General features: G+C 42.2%; 2 long non-coding RNA genes across 3 annotated transcripts in view; one reads left to right on the top strand and one right to left on the bottom strand.

Moving 5' to 3' along the window:
- LOC125487834 overlaps nucleotides 1-5,379 on the bottom strand; it is a 13,988-nt gene extending 8,609 nt beyond the window's left edge. Inside the window, exons 1-2 of the long non-coding RNA XR_007266123.1 lie at nucleotides 5,094-5,379; nucleotides 4,669-4,828 (exon numbers count right to left, since the gene is read on the bottom strand). This is a non-coding gene — a long non-coding RNA (uncharacterized LOC125487834). The remainder of the gene's footprint in view (nucleotides 1-4,668; nucleotides 4,829-5,093) is intronic.
- Nucleotides 1-10,973, top strand: part of LOC109921778 — a 49,344-nt gene that overhangs the window by 28,948 nt on the left and 9,423 nt on the right. For both annotated transcript variants that reach the window (XR_007266121.1, XR_007266122.1), the window contains one exon: nucleotides 1,957-2,123. This is a non-coding gene — a long non-coding RNA (uncharacterized LOC109921778). The remainder of the gene's footprint in view (nucleotides 1-1,956; nucleotides 2,124-10,973) is intronic.

The raw sequence follows: 10,973 nt of genomic DNA, 5'->3' as shown, positions 1-10,973 counted from the left end.
TCCCGACCCGAAACATCAACTTTCCTGTTCCTCTGATGCTGCCTGGCTTGCTGTGTTCCTCCAGCTCCACACTGTGTTATCTCACACAGACTCAGCTTAGTTTGTTACAACCCACTGGGGAAAGTGCATTGATTCTCCAGCCCTAGTACTCCCAGGGTCACCACAAAAACTAATGATTTAAGCAAAGTATGCAAAGTCCCCAGTTTAGCAGTCTTTTGGACTCTGCTTTATAGAAAATATTTGACCAGCTTCCTGTACTTAACAAGAACTCCTATTTATTACAAATACGTTTTAGCCACAAGTAAATGAAACTGAGCTACCAACATATGACACCACTAGTTGAAATCCTAACCCACTTTTTAAACCCCAACACACACACACACACACACACACACACACAGACACAGGCAGACACAAACAAAACAACATTGGTTTATTGGTGGAGGAATAAACACTGGAGAACACAATCGCACAAGTACACAGAAATGGCGAGATGTTCCTTTTGCTTCCCAAGACCTTCTATTCTTCAGTCTCCTTCTCCAGACCTTCACAAAAAACAGAGCAGCTGACACTCCATAAAGTCTCTTAGCTATTTTGTAAGAAGCAACAGCAAGGAGAATCTAACTGGCTTTTTACAGGCTTCACTCTTTTACTGCAGAGAGACAAGTGTCGCAGGATCTTCTCCTTCATAAGTTTGTTTTTAATTCAATTGTGTGACGTGGGTATTGCTGGCTGGACCAGCGTTTCTTGCTTGTCCCTTATTGCCCCTTGAGAACATGGTAGTGAGCTAACTTCTTGAACCGCTGCAGTGCATATACTGTAGGTTGACCAACAATGATGCTGGGGAGGGAACTCTCGGATTCTGACCCAGCAGCACTGAAGGAACGGTGATATATATCCATATCAGGATGGTGGGTGGCTTGGAGGGGAACTTGCAGGTGGTGGTGTTCCCATGTCTCTGCTACCCTTGTCCTTTAGGTCCAAGTCCAGTGGCATCTCTCCCTTGATCATAAACTCTCAAACTGTTTACCTACCCATAAGCCAGAGAGTCATCAGGCAGATGTCTTCCAGCATCCATCACTGGTCACAGTTGGACAAACCAGTCAGCAATCTGTTGTTGGATGAATCTTACTCTGCACACCCTGGTGCCATGGCGTCTTATGTCTCCTCCTGCCACAGTTTGCACAACTCACAACAAGTTCCAGTAACCTGTTTTGAAAAGTGTGGCTATTTTTCCCTCTCAATCCGATTTTTAAGATAGTTCTTTACTACTTCAGTCCACAATCAAAAGAAATGATGTAGACTTACAAGTTGAATATGGGGTCTATGTTCAACCAAAATCTAACCATTCTTCAACAGTTAATATTGGAAATTCTTCTCAGAATATTAATGTTAACAATTAGTTTACAGAGTGAGATGGAATCTCTCTATATGTACACATTTGGAACAAACCCAAGCCATAGCTTGATGGATAAATTACAAGATAGAATTGCCTCTTCTTGGCTCGTATTCCCCAAAGGTTATCCAAAATAATAATGTAATTCAATAAGGTGAATCGAGACGAACTATTTCCTCTGATCCGGTGAATGGAGAACAAGGCTTTTTCCACAATCTTAAAATTAGATCTGAACTATTTACAAATAAAACCAGGAAGCATTTTTCACAAGCAGAGATTGTAAATCTAGAGCTCTCCACCTTAAATGGCAGTGGACATGGGCGGAGAGGTCAGTTAGAGCTTTCAAGACAGAGATTGACAGATTTTAGTTGAGACAACATTGAGAGATATGAAACAAGTGTGAAAATGGAGTTGGCATCTATTCGAATGATGGAATGAGTTCACAGAGCTTAGTGATCTCCTATTTCTAGGTTCCTGATTCATTAGGTACTTATGTCTGAAGCACAATAGCCGAAGGTTCATCGAACAAGTATTTGACTGTCTGTTTTTATTCTCTCCAGAAACCCAAATGAGCATCATATGCAAAAACGAAAATGGCCACCTTTCACCACCGATGACCAGAAGTTCATTGACCTTAACGTGGAGCCTATCAAGGTCAATAAGGGTCTACGAGTTCAGATGTGTGCCTTCTGGAACCAGTTCCTCCCCAGGCTCCTCAATGCCACAGGTAATGTTTTCCCTCCTTAGTATAACAGGGTTCCAATCCGCACTGAAGCCTAACACTTGCTGAATTTCATCAATCCTATCCACTTGCTTTCCCTTCTCAAAGATGCTGAATGGGTCTGCTCTTGTAGCTTGCCTGCCTGCCTATCTGTCATGGATGATCTCTACAAGCTCAGTGACCCTCCTGTGCTCCAAGCACAAGAAGCAGTGAGCAAGGAGAATTCAATTTTAACCCTCTCTGACAAGAGTAAATTATAGTTTAACTCCGTAACGACACATGCCCATACACTGGCCTAGCTCTGACTCAGCACAGTCTGGGATCCAATTCGGACATCTTCCCATGGGACTCAGTTCAGTGCTGTGCAGGATGGTTACCACCATCACCACCAGACGCTGCTTCGACCTGTGTGTCTATGTAGTGGGTAATCTATTCCTGTGTACGCTAGTTAATGATGTAAAAGGAGCCCGGTTTTTACCACAATGGGGCTCATGAGTCTGGATTCACCTCAGAGCTTTGAATGTTTGCTTAAGTAGTTTTCCAACTCTTGCATATTTGGTAATAGGACTATAGCACAGCACAGAAGACCATGTAGCCCATCAGTCTGTGCTGATTCTTTGAAAGAACTCTTCAATTTAATCCCCACCTGCACTGCTCTCTCCCCATGGGTCCAGTTTTTTTATATTCTAAATATTATCCAATTCCTTTTCAAAATTAATTGAATCTGCCTTTACTGATCTTTCAGGCAGATTATAACAATATGTTTGTCTAAAATAGAGAAGGAAGAGAGGATTGCCTTTCGCAACTACCTACTGCCTTTTGTGGGGTAGGGCCTTGAAAGTTGGAGGGAAAAGGGACAGGTGATTAATGGGAAGATGGTCCTTTAAACTTAAATTTCTTAATTTATTTCTCCTAACTATATAATTTTATTTTTATTTACATTGAGTTAATTTAATAATTGTTCCCTTTTCATTTTAGCCTGTGATGGAGAACTTTCTAGCAACAGAACACCTAGTTTTAAGGGGAATGGTTTCTGTGTTGTTTTATTGACCCTTCTCTGCTTCTTTCTCAACTAAACAAGATGCATTAACGTCAGCCCTGGTGTCAGAAAGGCATTGCAAGGCTAACACTGAAAAGGGGGAACTGTTCATCTGGAGTTTGGAAAAGATTCAGGACCAGTGATACTCGAATTACAGTTGGAGGAGGGTTGATTCAGGACTGACTTCATTGTTCAGCCTTGGTCTGATTGTGAGATGGTGAGTTGAGTTGGTAGAGGCAGATGGGGAGCTTTTTATACACCTATCACACCACTTTAGACTGAGGAGCAAGACAATAGATCATAGAACCCTTACAGTGTGGAAACAGGCCCTTTGGCCCAACAAGTCCACACCGCCCCTCAGAGCATCCCACCCAGACTCAGACCCATCCCCCAACAACCCACCTAATCTACACATCCTGAACACTGCAGGCAATTTAGCATGGCCAATCCACCTAGTCTGCATATCTTTGGTCTGTGGGAGGAAACCAGAGCACCCGGAGGAAACCCACGTTACGCAAATGCAAAATATAAAGCTGTAACGCCTGCCCAACTGGGTTTTCCAGGGGCTTTTGGGATTGGTTCTGATTGCCTTCTGAAAAAGGCAAAAATATTATTTCAATGAAGTGTCCCCATCCCCTTGAGGCAACTTTTATGATCAGATGAAGTCTTGCGTACATTTGCCCTACCTCATTGATCTTTAAAGGCTGGAAAGAGTCACTACAATCTAAAGATCTAAATTTTCTTTTGCAATTCTGCACCCCTAATTGGAACGCCCAGCCTCTCCACAACAGCCTCCCTTTCACTTCCAAGACTGATCTCCACTCTCTAGTTGAGTCAATCACTGGCTACACTGGAACCTCCTGGCCCTAGCAGATCAGACTAAAATCAACCTCCCAGTCACAGTGCTTTCTTATGATCAGTGAAAGGCTGTTGGGATTTGCCTCCCCAGTGCTGTTGTAATGTGAGCAGAAGATTCAAGAGAAACCATTCTCTCTGACTATTGTTCCCTGCAGCTGGAAGTCTGGGTAGCCACTCTCTGATTGTGATACCAGAGGGAACGTCATTCTTTCATTGTAGCCCAGAGGGCAATTCCAACACTGGCCTGGGACTAGACTCTCCTACCTGGCTGGAAGTAGTGTGTTGGAGTGGGGAAGGCAGTACAGAATCAAAGGAAGAAAGGGGAATGTCAATGATCTAGGGCGGATCTTGCCTTGAGGCCTGGTTGGAGGGCAGTTCCTCAGTCTTGCTCATTGAGTTACCCAGCAGGAATCGAGTGACAAAAGGTATGACCTCAAAGCATAGAAAAACAAAGTGAGACAGAATCAAACCATCAAAGAAACTCCTGTTAAACGTGCTGCACTTATTCTTTTAAATCTGTGTAAAATTTGCTCAAACACTTAAGTGAAAGCAAGCTATTTAATTTTGTAAATTGCTTTTATAGCTACCTCTTGAGCTGCAGTTTTAATAATCTCCAGACAGTAGTACATTAAAATATTTCTGTGGCACATTTACCTGAAACATTGAGGTATGTCCCGAACAAAGTTTGGGCCCTGAGGGAATGAGCTGCTTCGAAGAATAGTTTCCCCAAACTTTTGACCTTCAACCAATCAACTTAAGTCGAAGTTGCTTTGCTGCTTACAAAATTCTGCACACCGTTAACTCCTACCAGTATCTGTGAAGAAAAAATCAGAGTTAACGTTTCGGGTCCGGTGACCCTTCCTCAGAATCCAAAACGAAACCCAAAACTGGACCCAAAACATTAACTGTGATTTTTTTCTCCACAGATGTTGCCAGACCTGCTGAGCTTTTCCAGCAACTTTTGTTCTTGCTCCTGATTTACAGTATCCACAGTTCTTTCTGTTTTTATTTAGCTCCTACCAGTGTTGCTCATGGTACCAAATTTTACCCTTCCAAAATTGAGAGTGCATGTGTATTACCTGTCCCACCTCCTGTTTGCATCGCACAGTTCTGTGTCAGCGTTGGGCCTCTGGCTCTCTTATGTCTCTGTCAGGGCTCAACATGGAATTAGTTGGTGTACTAGTTGTCCAATTAAAACACTTGGACACCAAATGCTGCAGCTACCACGGAGACTCGAAAAGTGGCTGGCTTGGACAATGCGAATTTTCCACTGGGATGCTTCTCTAATAGCCTGGTTGCCCTATGTGTTCTGTACAGTTGATGCCCTTTGATTTTTAGCTGGAAGACCCCATGGTGGGGTTTGTGAGACCTGTTGAAACATGGTTTTCAGACACATTAAGTGAGTGATTGTTGAGAAAGTAGTAACCAAAATACTCCTGTGACTCAAGAACAGTCCTAATGCCAAAGTGAACATGACAAATAGCAGCCTTAAGTAATTTATTGAATGTAGAATCTTAACAGCACAAAATGAGGCCATTCAACCCATTGTGTCCAAGTAAGCTCTTTGAAAAAGCTATTAAATTTGTTGGACCCCTGTTCTTTTGCCACTGTCCTATACATTTCTCTCTTTTCAAGTATTTAGGCAATACTCCTTTGAAAGTTAATATTGAATCTACTTCTACTGCCCTTTGTAATGGCATTTTCAAGATCATGTGACTCACTTCGCAAATGGAACAAATTCATCTTCCTTTTAAACCGCATTGCTCTGGCTACTGATCCTCCTCCCAGAGAAAACAGAGTAGAGAGGGAGAAACAGTCAAAAGCCTTCATAACTTTGAATATCTCCATCAAATCTCCCTTAAATCTTCTTTACCATATGTAGAACAATCCCCAGCTCATAGCCTCCTAGGTCTTATTATGGGAATTTCTTTAAAAATTTTCTCAGTCCTGTCACTCTATGAAGTTTTTATATCAACTCCCAGTGAACCAGACAGATTGAGCAACACCCTCACAGAAAACCAGAGTTTAAAAATGAGTCCGTCAAACATTAACAAACCCAAACCTATAAAGGTGTTTGTTTGTGAACAGGACACGTTGGTTCTGCTCTCAATGAAGTGGCTTGGAAAAATTGAACCACCAACAACAAAAATAAACTGTAGCACTTTGTGTGTAAGGATGATTTTTTGACATTCTTAATTACCTTGACAAATGAAAGAAGCTAAAAGAACGATATGGTGCAGGAAAACATGCTTCATTTACATCGTACATGACTTATCGTAGAAACCAAAATTCCAATATTAAAATTCATTGCAATATTCATTGACACCTAAGCTTATCCTGAGCGAAAATTACCTTGCAAAGGCTGTTCACTGTTTTTCTTTACATATATCTGGGAGGCAAACAAATCTGATGCTAAGGCAGATAAATTCCTAAAATATTCGACAGGTGCAACTGGAGAAACATAAAGCAGAGAAGGCTAAGAGCTGTAATTTAGTTTGTTTTTGATGTGGAGGTGCCGGTGTTGGACTGGGGTGGACAAGGTCAGAAATCAGACAACAGCAGGTTGATTTTCTGAAGAAAGGTCTAGGCCCCAAACGTCAGCCTTCCTGCTCCTCTGATGCTGCTTGGCCTGCTGTGTCCATTCAGCTCTACACCGTGTTAACACCAGGTGGTAGTCCAACAGGTTTATTTGAAATCAGAAGTCTTCACCTGACAAAGGGGCAACGCTCCGAAAGCTTGTGATTTCAAATAAACCTGTTGGCCTGTAACCTAGTGTTGTCTGATTTCTGACCTAGTTTATCTTTTTATTGTTAAGCTTTTATTTCCTCTGATTGAAGTATCAGTGGAAAGGGATCAACAATGAAAAATTACCTCAGAGTGAGGAGTGAGAATGGAAGAATGTCTTCATGTAACTTTACTGGAATAGGAGATGCTTTGCCACAGGAAATGGCATAGAAAGATTGTTTGAAGGGTAAATTTGAAGGGTAAAAATCAAAGAATCCCTGCAGTGTGGAAGCAGGCCATTTGGCCTATCGAGTCCACGGTGACCCATCCAAAGAACAACCCACCCAGACCCAAACCCCTACCCTATCCCTGTAACCCCGCATTTCCCTTGGTTAAGCCTGCACATCCCTGGACACAATGGGGCAATTTAGCATGACCAATCCACCCTAACCTGTACATCTTTGGACTGTGGGAGGAAACAGGAGCACCCAGAGGAAACCCACGCAGACATGGGAAGAACATGCAAACTCCATGCAAACAGTCACCCAAGAGTGAATCAAGATCGAAGAGGAAGATACAAGACCATCCATGGAAGAACAAAGTAGTGAGTCTGGATTTCAATTACACTATGAAACAGCCAGCAGAGCTGCTAAAGGCTGACTGATCACCTTCTACACTTTAAATTTCTTCACAGATAGGGAGGGACCTCACAGGCCTTGATGTCACCCCACTTTTTAGGCTTTAAGGTATCAGCAGTGACTTTATGAGTAGCACTCTTGCCTGTTTTCAGAAGCTGACTCAGTCAGGTTCACATGTCACTGCAATACAGAGTTTGAGAATTCCCCTTTTTGGATGAGATGCTAGTCTTCCCTGTATGCCCTGTAGGGAGTTTTCTTCTCAATACGTATCCCTTCAACCATCATGTGGAATAATTGTCAAATTGATGCAAGTCAGTAGTTACATTTCCTGCATTAGAACAATAGTTCCACTTCAGAAGGTACTTCATTGACTGTAAACTGCTTTGGAACAGCCTGACGTGGTGATAGAGGGTGGAGGAATACAAGCATAGTTGGTTCTGCAATAATGTGTGTTTCTTCAACGCAAATTGGCTTTAATGTGAGAGAGGAATTTAGACCATTATTTGTAGACCGTGAACTTTCCTTATCTGTATTGGCTATAACGCGATTCTGGCCCCATTTGTTTAAATGGTGCAGCTAATGCACGATTTTCTTACAAGTTCAGAATAAACATGACAATGAGAAGTGGTAACAGAACTTCCAAAAGCACCATGCTCCCCTGTTTTAGTAGATCAATCTTCAATCTTGGAGCTATTTTTCTTCATCCCAACATCCTGTTTCCACGTTAAGATGATGAGTGGGGAAAGAAAAATATATCCTGCCAGATCAACAAAAGAAAATCAATATGGCATTCTGAAAATGCTCTTTAAGAAATTCTTTGAAGTCTGTGGTTGTAAAACTCTCAGAGATGAGGTATAGAAGCTGTTTGAGAATCAAAAATCATCCAACCAGCTCATGAACACTTGGTTCACTTTCTGCTTAACTATAAATAAGCAAGACACTGCAAAGGTGGATGTGTTGGGTGACCAATGGTCGACCGTGGGATGGCCTGGAGATCATCTCATGGAGCCTCCAGAAATGCATCTTGCCAGAGTTGGTAAGATGTTGCAATGGAACAGGATGAGAGCCATATGCACCTCAACAGAGGAGGCTAATGCACAAAAGAGCGTGAACAAAGGGCCAGAGAAACCCACAATAGAGGTGAACTGATCCCAGACCAACTAGTCTTCCTTCCCCACACTACCACTGACAGACATGAAACCTATCCTATAAGAATTGCAGTTATATATCACCTTTATGACCTTGGCACCTTCCAATGCATTTAACGACCAATAAAAGCTTTGAAGTATGGTCACTTAGAATATGGAGAATCACAGCAACCAGCTCACGTACAGCAAGATCCCGCATACAATACAGCGCAATCCTCTGCAAATTGACATTCAAAACAGGGACTTTAGTTGAAAGCCCAGTGCTCCAGTTTCCTTATTAAGCTGTCAGCATGTGGAGAAGTGAACAATAAAACTCTCCATCCTATAGGAACCTGTATGTTTTTAACTTCACTAATATTACTTCCTCTCAACTGAATGACCTCCTTCCTTCATTTTACAAGTTAGGGAGCAGTGAAGATGTGACATGAGAATAAATCATTTTGAAAGTGCAAGAGCAGCAGCAGATAAGAAGAGTGATTGATGACACTTGAGGAAAGAGAAAGCAGGCACCAAGCACATATCACTGTACCAAGGCCAGATTATTGCCTGGTGCTCAAAATTCCCGAAGTGTTAATCTTGCTCTCTCTACCATGGAGTAGATGCAAGATAAAATCAGTTTTTAAAAAACCCTCACAAATGACATGATACATTGGATTAACTAAAACTTAACAAGAGAACTGACGTGATGTCAGACAGCCAGTGGAAATCGAGGGTGGTTGTCTCCAGAAGTAAAATGAGGAAAGTAAAATAAAAAGTGCAAGAGTGTGAATCTGGAGAGGGTGAGGTGCAAAGTTTGCTAGTAGTCTGTAGGATATGGGATGATCTGATTAAGGAGTTCAAACGCATTTGAAACAGATAAACTAAAACATCTGCTGGACCATCAATAATGGCAGAATTTAAATAAAAAAGAGGGCCAGCCTGTTCAAGGGTGATATCAGGAAACACATCTTCACTCAAAGGAGAGTTGAAATCTGGAATTCTTCCAACCGAAAAAAAATGCTGAGGTTGACAGCCATTTGGATCTTTCAAGACTGAGACTGTTAGATTTTTAATTAGGTAAGGGTGTTGAGGGATATGAAAACAAGGCAAATAAATACAAATGAGGTCTAGAGTTAATTTTTTTAAAATTCATTCACATGGCATGTGAGTCACTGGTTAGGCTAGCATTTATTGCCCAGATGGCAGTTGAGAGTCAGCGACATTGCTGTGGGTCTGGAGTCACATGTAGCCAGACTAGGTTAGGATGGCAGTTTCCTTCCCCAAAGGACATTAGTGAACCAGATGAGCTCTTTCCCCAGTAATGAACAATGCCACTTGTCACATCAACAGTCATTTACTTTCTCTCATTCTGCCTTTGGTGCCAACCACCCTCAATGCCCACTGGCTGTTTGACATCATGGTCACTATTAGACTCACAATTCCAGATTTTTATTGAATTCAAATTCTACGTCTGCCTTCATGCAATTCGAACCTGGGTCCCCAAAACAGTACTTAGGTCTCTGGATCAATGGTCTAGCAATAATACAAAGACAGCAAATGGCCTCCTACTTGGTTTTTGTTACGTACCAACAGAACAAAACAATGACACAAATTGTAAATAGGGATTTAAATTAATAATGGTGCACATATAAAGGAATTTGGAAAAATAGGATGAGGATTTTGAGATACAATAATGTAAAGATGGGGAGCGGGGATTGGTAGACAGTGATGGATATAGTGGCAATGTGTCTGGGCTTGTGGGAGGCCAGGAGGAGTTCATTATTAACTGTATTTCTGTGGCATCTTTGACAATTTAAAGTGCTTCATAACGAGTGAATCATTTTCCAAAGCATAGCTACTGTTAGCAGGTCATGTTTAGAGATTTAGACTTGGATTTTCCACTGGCCAGACAATCATTATTCCACTGTACATTGGGAGCACTGGGCAATTCCCCTAGGCCTGGGAAACTCTGAAAGTCTCCATTTAAATCGAAGAATTTGGAGGGTTCCAATGAAGTTAAGTAAAATAGTTATTCCAGAGGTGTTAATCTATTAAATACACAGTCTAACTCCTAACTATATACCTATATGTACCTCACATCCCCAACTACACCTCCCCCAGACCTCTTGCAGCAATCCCCAAGATTCTGAACTGACCTTGCTTTCCGAGCCACCTAACACACTCCTCCCTTACTCCTCTCTGCACCTACCCCTTCGCTCACACTCTGCCCAACCATGCCAGGCTAGACTCCAACCAATGTGCCACAGCCCCACCAGATCAGACACAACCCTGCCACTGAACTCAAACCATGTACCGCCGCCCCACAGATCCTACACAACCCAGAGATAGTAGGAACTGCAGATGCTGGAGAATCCGAGACAACAAGGTGCAGGGCTGGATGAACACAGCAGGCCAAGCAGCATCATAGGAGCAGAGAGGCTGACGTTTCGGGCCTAGACCCTTCATCAGA

The sequence above is a fragment of the Rhincodon typus genome, chromosome 45 (assembly GCF_021869965.1).
Source record: "Rhincodon typus isolate 14 chromosome 45, sRhiTyp1.1, whole genome shotgun sequence".
NCBI classification, from domain to species: Eukaryota; Metazoa; Chordata; class Chondrichthyes; order Orectolobiformes; family Rhincodontidae; genus Rhincodon; species Rhincodon typus.
The sequence above is the reverse complement of the archived record's forward strand: the minus strand, read 5'-3'. Positions and strand labels throughout refer to the sequence as shown.